The sequence below is a fragment of the Protopterus annectens genome, chromosome 12.part0 (assembly GCF_019279795.1).
Source record: "Protopterus annectens isolate FY-2018-M chromosome 12.part0, PAN1.0, whole genome shotgun sequence".
Taxonomy (NCBI): domain Eukaryota; kingdom Metazoa; phylum Chordata; order Ceratodontiformes; family Protopteridae; genus Protopterus; species Protopterus annectens.
The window spans coordinates 533,352,269-533,366,027 of NC_056746.1; the positions used below are offsets into that span (position 1 = coordinate 533,352,269).

Genomic DNA, 13,759 nt, shown 5'->3' on the forward strand with positions numbered 1-13,759 from the left:
CTGAGAATTGATAATGCTCTGATCCTGCAAGAAATCTGAGGTATCTTCTGCAATTTGGTCGTATGGGGACGTGCAGGTATGCCTCCTTGAGATCTAGAGTTACCAGCCAAGACTCCTTGCCCAGCATGGGAAGAAGCTGCTGTAGGGTCAGCATTTTGAATTTTGGAACAATGAGGTATGTGTTTAAAGCGGACAGGTCGAGAATAGGTCTCCATTGGTTTTCTTTTCTTGGTACCAGGAAGAGTCTGGAGTAAAATCCTTGCCCTTGTTCCATAGATGGTACCCTTTCTACAGCTCTCATCCTTAAGTGAGTTATTTGTTCTAGAGCTTCTGTCTTCTGATTTGGAGGTAGATTTGGCATTCCTCTCTTCCTTGGTAGAGTATGGAAGTGAAACCTGTAACCTTGGTCTATTGTCTGTAAAATCCATTTGTCTTCTGTGATGTAATGCCAGTTTACTGAAAATAAGGCTAGCTTCCCGCCTAAGGGTGCCTCTAGTTGTTCCCTGGTAGGCGGTGCCAGAGCCAAATCACTGCGATTGTCCTGTGGAAGTGGTGGTGGCTGGATCTGTGGTTGTACCTCTCTGGTTGTTAGCCTGCCACTGACATCCCCTGTAGGCACCTCTGGATTGACCCCTGCCTCTTGAGCGCCTATTCCTGCCTCTCGGAGCTCTGGAGGTGTCTGGAAAGGACCAATTCTTGGAAGGCCAGTTCCTGCTAAACCTTGGAGGCTGGACCTGCAAGAAATCCTTAACTGTCTGGACAGATTTTGCTTTTTCTTCCACCTTCTTCAGCACCTGCTGCGCAGGGGAGCCAAACAAATTGAGCTTATCCATGGGAGCATCTAGGAGCTTTGATTTAACATGGTCTGGTAAGGACTGCTCTTTTAACCATGCATGTCTTCTGATCACTGTGCCAGTCATGGTTGATCTAAAGGAAGCCTCCAGTGCATCATAGCCGCATTTTAAGGAATGATTACTGACCTGCTGAATGTTATGTACCATTTCCTGTACAGATTTTTTGTCTAATGGTTCATCCAAGGACAGTTTTTTAGTTAATTGGTCTAACAAATTCCTGATACTGAATCATGTGGAATTGACAGTTCAAGGCCCTAGCTGAAAGAGTAGCAGAAGTGTAAACTTTTTTACCCCATCTCTCTAAGGCCCTAGATTCCCTTTCAGAGGGGAGGGGGTTTTTGGTAGAAGTAGCTGCTACAGCCTTGGGGCCCTGGGAGATCGTTTCGGGATCTGCAAAAGGGGCCTTATACAAATGATAATGTGTGTCCGGAACCCTGTAGTACCTATCGGGCTTAGCAGGGGCCGGAGGAAGAGAATCAGGAGCAGTACAAGCATCATTAAAAGCATCATCCACAACAGTAAGTACTGGAGGAATGGCTAAAGGCCTATGCTGTGGCAAATGCAAAAAGGTTCTAAGCCTTTTCCTAGAGTCTGAAAAATCTTGGCCCTGCCATTGAAATTGTTCCCTCATAGCATGCAAGGTTTCCCCAAAAGAAAATTCCTCAGGCGGAGAGGCAGAAGGAATGGACTCTTCTGCATCCGAGTCCTCATAATGAGAAAAGGAGCCCTCAGGAGGGTTTGAATTATCTGATTCATCAGAGGAGCCATCTGAAGAAACTGGCTCAGGGGGCTCTACTCTAGCCCTCTTCTCTGGAGGTGGGTGAGAGGCCATGTCTGGATGTGGTTGGGATCCCCGGATCAAAGAAATGAGATCCTCTGCTAGACTAAGCATTTGTGAACTAGAGCTAGGCCTGTGAGAGGGGGTCTTTGCAGGCACAGATTTGGTAGTTTTTGCTGCTTTAGCCCTGGCAAAGGCCTTAATCGACATGGATGCAGGAGGCCTAGCAGCTCCACGTGCAGGGGTAGAAATATCCAAAGGGATAGTATCAGATAAATCCTGTGAACCTGCAGGAGCAGGTGGAATTTCAGTAGCAGATTCAGCCAGGCTGGATGAGGCCTCGGTAAGTGGCAAGCTTTCGGCCGAAGGAAGAACCGTGGACTCTGTTTCAGCCTAAACCGAGACACTCGCGGTTGGCCTAACCGCGGTTTCGGCCGAAACCGCGGACCGCGAGTGTCGGTCCTTTTCCTTGCGCCTTTTAGAAATTTGCGTAGTCTGAGTATCCGACGGCATAATGTAAGCAAAATCGGAGCCGAAAAACTCTTCAGCAAATTCCGACCAACGTCTAAGCGTCCGTCGGTTGAAAGAAGCACAGGCTAGACAAGCTGCTACGTCGTGGTCTGGGCCTAGACAGGGTAAGCAGTAAGAGTGGAAATCTTTATGAGGTATTTGTTTCCCACAAGTTAAACAGTTATTCACTTTTTCTGACATCGGCTGAGGCAAGAAAGAGTCCCCAACGGGGTACTTAGCTTTTTAGAAGTCTTCGGTACTTGTAGTAGTAATCTCTGGTTCTGACCGACCTTCACTTGCGAACAGCTTCTGCTTCGGGCGCCACGCGGCAAGAAAGACTGAGGAAAATGGCGTCGGCTGATGCCTTTATACCCGAAGAACTGCAGCTATGACGTCGGGTGAAGTGCGACACCAGCCGAGGCCAGACCCAGACTTTGGAATCCGGCCGACCGAAGGGCTGCCTGACGACAGGACAACCCATTTGTAAGGACTGCAGATGCATCCTTGAAGGACATCTACTCTTGTCCATTTCCAACAGAAGGGAGAACTGTTCCCTGGACAAGAAGGGAGTCACCACAATGATCTAAACATAGTCCTGAATCTTCAGAATGACCCTGAACATTAACAGAAAGGGTGGAAAAGCATACAGTAACATTCCTGTCCAAAGAAAAGAAAAAAATAAATCTATTTTTTCAGGCCTTTGTGCAAGGGGTCCTTTAACAGACTTTTGCCAACTGACTGTCTGAAGTGCTCCCCACAACTAGATCAATTCCTGGAAGACAGCCTGATTCAGTTTCCATTTGTGAGGGCCTGTCCTAATCCTGCTTAGCTTGTCTGCCACAGAATTTTGCTCCAACGGTATGCAAGATGCATGCAGAATGAGACTGTGCTGAAAAGCTATATTCCAAGGTTACTGTGGCTAGTCTGCACAAAGGATATGATCTGGTCCCCCCCTTATTCATGTAGCATATCACCTTGGTGTTGTCTGTAAACACTTGTAATGATCATGGGGACCATGGATGACCATGTTTTGAGATCATTTATAGCAAACAACTTTTTTTTTTTAAATGTTTGTGTGGTTTAGTCTGTCTTTTCTGTTCCAAAGATCCTGCACTTTTATGAGAAAGCATAGAAACTACTCCCCAAGCAAAGTCTGAGGAGTCTGTTACAGACTGTGCTGGAGCCGAATAGAAAACTGGAGACCTGGATTGATGTGAAATTGGTCTCTCCACTCTAATTTCCCTTATCACAAATCCCATGACTGGAATCTGGAATGTCAGGAGATGTTGATGTTGGGACCATAAAGATTTTAGTTATTACCAAAGTCTACTTATTTGGTGTCTTGCTGGAGAAATAAAAAGAAAAAGACACCAAACAGTACTGGTATCCTGAGAAATTCCCTTGCTGAGACTGTTTTCTGACTGGAAGACAGACTCTCTGAACTAGAAGACTCCCCAGTAGAACAATATTGGGAACAGCAAAGCAAGACTTTTGGATTTTCTCCTAAAACTCCAGTCTGTGTAGAAGACTTCTCACTTTGAAAAAGATTCTGCAAAGATAAACAAGTAGTCTAAATATTGACACTGGGGGAGAAACTTGCAGTCTGCAGTAGGCTATCAATGGAACTAGGCACCTTATAAATACCCCTGGAGCAGTGGATAACCCAACTTGTAATGCAGAAAACTGAAAAGTGTGAGCCAGATACAGAAAACCTTAAGAAATGTCTGAAATCTGGATCCACAGCAATGTGATTACATTTTTTTAAATCTAGGGTCTCCAAAAAATTTAAATACGGAATAAGAGGCAACAGACTGTGTACAGAAAGCATTTTGAATGCTGGCACCATCACTAACTGGTTTAAAAAGGCATGAACCAGAACTACTCACCATGAAGCTTCTTTCTTTGTCACCTGAAACAATGAAGAAAACCCTTCTCCTTTCTGAAGAGACCTCTGGCGGATGTGGAGGAATCCCATTAAAGAGAGGGAGAGATTCCCACTGCCATCTGTATCAGTGATTAATCACTTTCAGAACCCATTTTGTCTGAAACGGTTACCAAAGACAGAAACAGAGCTTCAGATCCTTGTGAAGGATTAAACGCTTGCTAGCATCAGAAGAGGGCAGGAGGAGTTTTAAACAGTCATTCAGACTTGCTAGACTGTCCTTTACTTGGTGGGAGGGGGCTCCTCCTTCCTTCTTGGAACCCCCATATCATTTTTTTTCTGCTTATGAGCAGCTTGCTGGGTTTCATTAGTTTGCTTGTTGCAAAAAGTAATAGAGGTAGCATTAACCCCTTGACAAACTTGAAGAAAGGAAGGCTGAAAGTTTGTGAAATTTCATACGTCTTGCCTCTCTCGTCTTACTTTAAGGATATCTGCAGCACATGGTCCAAAAACTACCCAAGGGAGAATTCAAAATTTCAGCTTTATCATCATCCAGATGGTTTTGAGTATGTAACTAATCAAACCTACTCATAACAGTTCCAGTGGCAGCCACCTTAAAAAAAGGGCATCACTTGAATCATTTGCACATTTCAAAAAGTAGGTAGCCACCTGAGACACAGAAACAATAAGATTATAGGAAGATGTTATTTCTTTAGATAAGGGAGAGGATGTCACACTGTTCCTCTTGCTCTCAAGAGGCAAGCATAAACTTCACACAAGCTTGACAGTTGAGAACTCTAAAACGTGCTGCAAGAAGAATACACACACTATAAATCTATCAAAAGCTGTCCCGTCCTTGTCAGAAGGAGAGACTAGCATTATATTTGACCAGAGCTAGGTTTATCAGAGAAATCACTGCTTTGTCTGATCTGGGGTTATTAAAAAAATTGTAAGATTGGTGAACTTTATAAAATCTATTTGCCATCTCTGGAGCAGAAAGCTGCCTGTCAGGCAAGTTACAGGTTGTAATAAATGCATCCTCCAATGCCGGAAGAACTGGTGTAGGTTTAGAAATTCCAGATGCAATAAATTGTAGTATTTCTTACGAAACAGACTGTCATCGTGTTCCCACTGAAAACTGACTCGTTCAAGAAATAGTTTCTGAAAGAGTAAAATTAAAAAAGATTATCAGAAAAGTACAGTTTTGTACCTACCATAAATGTAGATGTCCGAGAGGTATGCATCTGCAGTCCTAACAAATGGGTTGTCCTGTCGTCAGGCAGCCCTTCGGTCGGCCGGATTCCAAAGTCTGGGTCTGGCCTCGGCTGATGTCGCACTTCACCCGACGTCATAGCTGCAGTTCTTCGGGTATAAAGGTATCAGCCGACGCCATTTTCCTCAGTGTTTCTTGCCCCAGATGCCAGGTGCCCTCTAGGAAGGCTAAATTTGGATAAATGTAAAAGTTTCCAAATAAGAGAGAGCAAATAAAAATAAACATGTATATACATATATACAAACAAATACACCATAATAGATTCCCCCAGCTAGCTAGAAGATGGGCAAATACCCTAGGAGTACCACAGAGGGAAGGAGGAGGGTAATCCTGACTGCAGATGCATACCTCTCGGACATCTACATTTATGGTAGGTACAAAACTGTACTATGTCCTTCAAGGATGCATCTGCAGTCCTAACAAATGGGTAGAATACCATAGCCAAACTGGGGGAGGAGGAATAATAAGATTATGGTGTAGTTAAGATCCCTTGCAAAACAGCAGTGGCAAAACCTGCTCGGGATCTGGAGTATAAGGGTAGATTATAATGCTTGGCAAATGTATGCACGGAGCTCCAAGTAGCAGCCTCTAAAATGTCTTTGGTAGCCACTCCTCGTAAAAAAGCTGTAGCCCTTGTGGAGTGAGGTCTGATGTTTTCTGGAGTTGTCTCTCCATGGTAAGAGTAACAAAATCTAATGCAATTTCCTATCCACTTAGAGATTGTCTGTTTTGAAATTGCTTTTCCTTCCATTCCTGTTGCATATGCTACCAGTAGCTGGTCAGTTTTTCTATTGCTCTTGGTCCTGTCCAGGTAGTAGCGCAATTGTCTATGTATATCCAAGTTATGTAATAGTCTTTCTCCCCTGTTCTGTGGGTTGGGGAAGAATGTAGGCAGGTGGATAGCTTGGTTTAAAGATACCCTGGAGACCACCTTTGGCATAAAAGTAGGATTAGTTCTCATGGACACTCTATCTTGATGGAAGATTAGGAAGGGCTGCACTGCCATTAATGCCTGTAGTTCAGAAACCCTTCTTGCTGAAGTGATTGCAAGCAGGAAAGCAGTTTTCCATGATAAGTACTGTAATTCTGCTGTTGCTGCTGGCTCGAAAGGAGGGAGTGTTAACTTTTCTAGCACAAAGTTCAAGTCCCATGCGGGCAATGGTGGCTTCCTTGGTGGTTTTACATTTTTAATTCCTCTCAGAAACTGCCTGAGCAGAGGATGTGAGAAGACTGGAGGGTCCATGTTGTATTCTGCTGAAATAGCTGATGCATGAATCTTAATGGAAGAATAGGACAGGCCATTGTGGAAAAGCTCTGCCAAGTATTCCAGGATGTTAGCTATGTTCACCAGTGACACATTTTCTCCTTTTGCTGCACTCCAAATGAGATATCTTTTCCATTTTGCTGAATAGGTTTTCCTTGTTGAGGGTCTGCGAGCCTCCAAGATAATGTCTTTAACCCTTTGAGATAAATCTGGGTTATTTTGTCTTATGCAATGTTCCAGGCAGCCAGCTGCAGTGTTTTTAGGTTTGGATGCAGGGTTTTGAAGTTCTGTGTTAACAGTAAGGGAACTAGGGGCAGAGGCCATATTTGTTCCTGAGACATACTCCTCAGTAATGGGTACCAATGTTGCCTTGGCCAGTCTGGAGCTATCAGAATGATCCTTGGACGGTCTTCTTTGATGTTCAACAGCACCTTGTGCATCAAAGGAAGAGGTGGGAATGCATATGCTGTCAGGTTTTTCCAACTGAAAGATAGGGAGTCCACCTTCCAAGCAAGTGGGTGGTATGCCCTCGTGCAGAATTTTTTCAATTGGTGGTTGTGTGGGGATGCGAATAAGTCTATTTCTGGTAGTCCCCATTTCCCTGTAATGGATTTGAAGATGTCTGGATGCAGCATCCATTCGTGGGCATCCGTGGTAGTTCTGCTTAGGATGTCTGCTAGTATATTTTCTTTTCCTGGTACAAATATTGCTTGTAACTGAATGTTGAAGCTCAGGGCCACATTCCAGAGGTCCATTGCCATCCGGCATAGAGGGTATGAATGTGTGCCTCCCTGTTTGTTGATGTACCACATAACTGTGGTGTTGTCCGTCCTTATCAGCAATTGACCCTGTCGAAGAAATGGTCTGAATGTCTGAATCGCCAGTTTTACTGCCAGCATCTCCTTTTGATTTATGTGTAGGTTCAGCTGGTCTTGAGTCCATAAGCCTTGTATGCACTTGTCCAGCATGTGTGCCCCCCAACCGAGGTCTGAGGCGTCCATTGTGATAGTCTGGCTTGGTTGAGTGCTGTGGAAGGGCAGCCCTTTGTTCGATTGACAGGCCTGAGCCCACCATTGGAATTCTTGCTTCAGGCATGGAATTACTGGAATTTGGGTTTCTAGGCTGTGCTTGTGCTGAGACCATAAATTCCATAGGTACCATTGTAACTTTCTCATATGCAGTCTGGCATGCGGAATCAATATTATGCAGGATGCCATGTAACCCAGGGCTTGCAGGACTTTCCTTGCTGTTAGCTGGTTCTGCTTTGTTAATGCCATGAAATAGAGAGGAAGGTGCTTCTGTTTTTCTGCTGTGAGGGATGCCATTTGATTTGATGTGTCCAGCTCTGCACCCAAGAAAGTTATCCTCTGGGATGGTATCAGCCTTGACTTTTATATTGACTGGGTATCCCAGGGCTTGCAGTAGATGAATGACCTTTTTCAAATCTTTTGCTAATTTGTTTTTGTTGTCCGCTTGTAACAGGCAGTCGTCCAGGTAAGGTAAATTGGAATTCCCTGAAGCCTGCAATGAGCAATTACTGGATGCCAGGTATTTCGTGAATACTCTGGGCGCAGTAGATAAGCCAAAGGGCAATGCTGAGAATTGATAATGCTCTGATCCTGCAAGAAATCTGAGGTATCTTCTGCAATTTGGTCGTATGGGGACGTGCAGGTATGCCTCCTTGAGATCTAGAGTTACCAGCCAAGACTCCTTGCCCAGCATGGGAAGAAGCTGCTGTAGGGTCAGCATTTTGAATTTTGGAACAATGAGGTATGTGTTTAGAGCGGACAGGTCGAGAATAGGTCTCCATTCGTTTTCTTTTCTTGGCACCAGGAAAAGTCTGGAGTAAAATCCTTGCCCCTGTTCCATAGACGGTACCCTTTCTATAGCTCTCATCCCTAGTAAGTGGTGTATTTGTTCTAGAGCTTTTGTCTTCTGATTTGGAGGTAGGTTTGGCATTCCTCTCTTCCTTGGTAGAGTATGGAAGTGAAACCTGTAACCTTGGTCTATTGTCTGTAAAATCCATTTGTCTCCTGTGATGTGATGCCAGTTTACTGAAAATAAGGCTAGCTTTCCGCCTAAGGGTGCTTCTAGTTGTTCCCTGGTAGGCGGTCTCAGAGCCAAGTCACTGTGATTGTCCTGTGGAAGTGGTGGTGGCTGGATCTGTGGCAGTACTTCGCTGGTTGTTAGGCTGCCACTGACGTCCCCTGTAGGCACCTCTGGATTGACCCCTGCCTCTTGGGCACCTATTCCTGCCTCTCTGAGCTCTGGAGGTGTCTGGAAAGGACCAATTCTTGGAAGGCCAGTTCCTACTAAACCTTGGAGGCTGGACCTGTAAGAAATCCTTGACTGTCTGGACAGATTTTGCTTTCTCTTCCACCTTCTTCAGCACCTGCTGTGCAGGGGAGCCAAACAAATTGAGCTTATCCATGGGAGCATCTAGGAGCTTTGATTTAACATGGTCTGGTAAGGACTGCTCTTTTAACCATGCATGTCTTCTGATCACTGTACCAGTCATAGCTGATCTGAAGGAAGCCTCCAGTGCATCATAGACGCATTTTAAGGAATGACTACTGACCTGCTGAATGTTAAGTACCATTTCCTGAACAGATTTTTTGTCTAATGGTTCAGACGAGGACAGTTTTTTAGTTAACTGATCTAACAAATTCCTGATACTGAATCATGTGGAATTGACAGTTTAAGGCCCTAGCCGAAAGAGTAGCAGAAGTGTAAACTTTTTTACCCCATCTCTCTAAGGCCCTAGATTCCCTTTCAGAGGGGAGGGGTTTTTTGGCGGAGGTAGCTGCTACAGCCTTGGGTCCTTGGGAGATAGTTTCAGGATCTGCAAAAGGAGCCTTATACAAATGATAATGTGTGTCCGGAACCCTGTAGTACCTGTCGGGCTTAGCAGGGGCCGGAGGAAGAGAATCAGGAGCAGTACAAGCATCATTAAATGCATCATCCACAACAGAAAGTACTGGAGGAATGGCTAAAGGCCTATGCTGTGGCAAATGCAAAAAGGTCCTAAGCCTTTTCCTAGAGTCTGAAAAATCCTGGCCCTGCCATTGAAATTGTTCCCTCATAGCATGCAAGGTTTCCCCAAAAGAAAATTCCTCAGGCGGAGAGGCAGAAGGAATGGAGTCTTCTGCATCAGAGTCCTCATAAGGAGAATAAGGGCCCTCTGGAGGGTTTGTATTATCTGAATCATCAGAGGAGTAATCTGAAGAAACTGGCTCAGGGGGCTCTGCTCTAGGCCTCTTCTCTGGAGGTGGGTGAGAGGCCCTGTCAGGGTGAGGTTGGGATCCCCGGATCAAGGAAATGAGATCCTCTGCTAAACTAAGCATTTGAGAACTAGAGCTAGGCCTGTGAGAGGGGGTCTTAGCAGGCACAGTTTTGGTAGATTTTGCTGCTTTAGCCCTGGCAAAAGCCTTAATCGACATGGATGCAGGGGGCCTAGCAGCTCCACGTGCAGGAGTAGATATATCTAAAGGTATAGTATCAGATAAATCCTGTGAACCTGCAAGAGCAGGTGGGATTTCAGTAGCAGATGCAGCCATGCTGGATGAGACCTCGGTAGGAGGCAAGCTTTCGGCCGAAGGAAGAACCGTGGACTCGGTTTCAGCAGAAACCGAGACACTCGCGGTTGACTTAACCGCGGTTTCGGCCGAAACCGTGGACCGCGAGTGTCGGTCCTTTTCCTTGCGCTTTTTAGTTAATTGCGAAGTCGGAGTTTCCAACGGCATATTGTAAGCAAAAGCAGAGCCGAAAAACTCCTCAGCAAATTCCGACCGACATCTAAGCGTCCGTTGGTTGAAAGAAGCACAGGCTAGACAAGCTGCTACGTTGTGGTCTGGGCCTAAACAAGGTAGGCAGTAAGAGTGGAAATCTTTATGAGGTATTTGTTTCCCACAAGTTAAACAGTTACTCACTTTTTCTGACATCGGCTGAGGCAAGAAAGAGTCCCCAACGGGGTACTTAGCCTTTTAGAAGTCTTCGGTAGTAGTAATCTCTGGTTCTGACCGACCGGCACTTGCGAACAGCTTCTGCTTCGGGCGCCACGCGGCAAGAAAGACTGGGGAAAATGGCGTCGGCTGATACCTTTATACCCGAAGAACTGCAGCTATGACGTCGGGTGAAGTGCGACATCAGCCGAGGCCAGACCCAGACTTTGGAATCCGGCCGACCGAAGGGCTGCCTGACGACAGGACAACCCATTTGTTAGGACTGCAGATGCATCCTTGAAGGACATCCACATTTGCTTCAGTGAGAATCAGAAACCTGAGGAGAAAAAAACAGAAGTAATTGGCCCCATTTCAGTCTTGAACCTCCTCAGAAAACGGAGAATTCCTTTTTCTTTTACTAGCAACAGCAGAGTTTGGAAAACAAGAGCCTGAACAAAACTCAGAGCCAACACCAATAAATCACTCTAGTCCAAAGTGAGAGAGACAGGAGAAGACTTGTCTAACTTGTTGATTCTTTATGACAGGAAATTCTAAACCAGACTTGCTTTCGACAGGCAAATCCTACCTAGGGACAAGCAACCCACTCTGGCTAGGCAAAGAGGAATTCCCCTGCTCTACTTTCTGAGGTTGAAAAGACGGGTTTCTCCCTTGCTCACCAAAGTTACTCCAACAGATGCAAAGGACGTGTCTAACCCTGGTTTATGGTGGTTGTAGGGACTACAACCAGAGGGAAACCAGGAAAAAGAACTGTCTGAAAAAACAGAAATAACCACAGCAGTCACTCATCTGCAGCTGAGGCACATTAGTAGCTTGCTGTGTTAGCAAAGTCTGCTTGCTATTTTTTTGCTTTTTTTGTGACAGGAAGAAAGATGACCAGAGGAACTGGTGAGGTTGTTCCTTGGTAAAGCCAAAAAAGCTGACAGATTGCCTGGGATGTTTGGTAGCAGTAGTCAATAAAAACAGGTAAGTAGTGAAAAAAAAAAACAGCAAATTTCTACTTTTGGGGATGGAGTAAAGTGTTTAAGACAACATCTACAAAAGAAAAAATACTTTTAAATTAATTTTACAATTTTCTACAAAAGTAAAAAGTAACGTATGTATAAAAAAGTTACTAAAAGTCACATGACAGTATACAAAACACTTTTCCCCCACCTTAAAATAATCACCCTCAAAGGGAAAGTACAGTTGTGTACACTTACCATAAATGTAGATATTAGAGTGTATTCACTGTTGCAGTCATCACATTTGGGTTATCCCTGCCAAGGTAGCCCTCGGCCGGCCGAATACCAGGGGATTAGTATTTCTGCGTCAGTTGCTGTAGCTTCAGGACTGATGTCAGGTTGTCAGTAGTATACAGTAAGGCAGCAGACGCCATTACATCAATTTTTCTTGCCCTAACCAGTCAGGAGCCCCCAAGTGGGAGTCAGGTTCTGGTGGAAGAACCCCAGCAGCAGAAAGTAAATACCAATATGTCCCTTGTAAGGAAAGAGAAGAAAGAAGAGGGAGATGAAGGAAGGGAAACCAGAACTGCAACAGTGAATACACTCTAACATCTACATTTATGGTAAGTGTACACAACTCTATGTTCTTCGTGTTTCACTGTTGCAGTCATCACAGTTGGGTTGATTCCCAAAGCTGAGGAAATGGGTGGAGACAGTCAAGGAAACTAGGGGCTGGCTGGGATGCCCTGCGTGGGGACTCCTCCAAGGAAGGATGCACAGGTGGCGTCTACTCTGGTGGAGTAAGTTCTGACCCCCTTGGGGGGAGGCTTCTTTGTAGTAGAAATGGATGCAGCGTGCTATCCATCTGGAAATTGTTTGTTTGGAGTTGGCTTTGTCCTCTGACTCTGCAGCAAAGCTAACCAGCAATTGATCAGACTTTTTGAAGGATTTAGTCTAGACAGAATCTGAGCTATCTGTGCACATCTAGAGAGTGCAGGATCCTTTCCCCCTTGTTCTGTGGATTAGGAAAAAAAGGAGGGCAAATGAATGGATTGGTTGAGAGCCACACTGGACACCACCTTGGGCATCAAGGATGGGTTAAGTCCTGAGGGATACCCTGTCAACATGGATGATGATGAAGGGTTCCACAGCCATAAGTGCTTGCAGCTCGGAGACCCTACTGGCTGAAGTGATGGCCAGAAGGAAAGTGGTCTTCCAGGAGAGAAATTTTAGCTATGCCGAAGAGGCTGGTTCGAAGGGGGGGGGGGGCAGGGTGAGCTTTCCCAACACAAAGCTAAGGTCTCAAGCTGGGTTTGGTGATCTTCTGGGTGGCCTCAAGTTGCTAGTCCCTCTTAGATCAAAGGGTGTGAGAAAAGGGGCTGCTCAGTGGGAAAATGAGCAGAAATAGAAGAGGCATCAATTTTAAGGGGAAAAAAAGAGGCCACTGTGTAGCAGGTCAGCTAAGTAATCCAGGATGAGAGAGAGGTAGGGCTGTGCCATGCTGGTTTCCTTAGCCTGAATCCAGGTACAAAACCTTTTCCATTTGTCAGCATAAGACTTTATAGTGGCTAGGGTGCCTATTCCTCATGTATAACATCTAGAACCAGTTTACTGAGTTTGGCAGATTGGGGGTAAGGGAATAAGCCAAGCTGCCAAACTGAGTGTCTGCAACTGCAGATGCATGAATTCCCCTTCCCTCTGGGTAAGGAGGTTTGAAATCTGAGGAAGATGCCATGGTGGCAGTGGGGACAGGCTGCTCAGCAAAGGGTACCAGTGCTGGCGAGGCCAGTCTGGAGCTATAAGAATTGTCCTTGATTTTACCTCCTTTATTTGGAGCAGTACCCTGGGGATGAGAGATCGTGGAGGAAAGGCATAGACCAATAGAGTGACCCAGGGGAAGGACAGGGCATCCACTTTCCAACACTTTCCAAGCCATGCAGTGATGCTCCCTGGTGCAGACCTTGCTGAGCTGATGGTTGGTGTGGGAGGCAACGAGGTCGACCTTCGGGATGCTCCATTTCTGAGTTATTAGGGTGAAGGTTCTTCTGTTTGGCTGTCACTCGTGTGGGTCCAGAACACTTCTGCTTTAAGTGGTCTACCAGAGAGTTGACAGAATCTGGTAGGAATTGTGCTGACAGGTGGAGTTGCATGGCAGAGGCTGTGTGCCAAAGAATAATTAGCACTGCCAAGTCTTGAACCCAGGACCTTGTAGACCATAGTCAGGGCAATTTACCACTACACCATCTGAGCTATTTTGATCAGGAGAGCCCCTAAGGGGAGAGAAGGGGCTTGGAA

The 13,759-nt window shown here is 45.5% G+C and overlaps 1 protein-coding gene across 6 annotated transcripts in view; it reads right to left on the minus strand.

Annotated features, from left to right (window-relative positions):
- The window catches only part of SUN1 (Sad1 and UNC84 domain containing 1), a 2,891,160-nt gene that overhangs the window by 1,989,474 nt on the left and 887,927 nt on the right, over positions 1–13,759 (minus strand). The window lies entirely within an intron of this gene.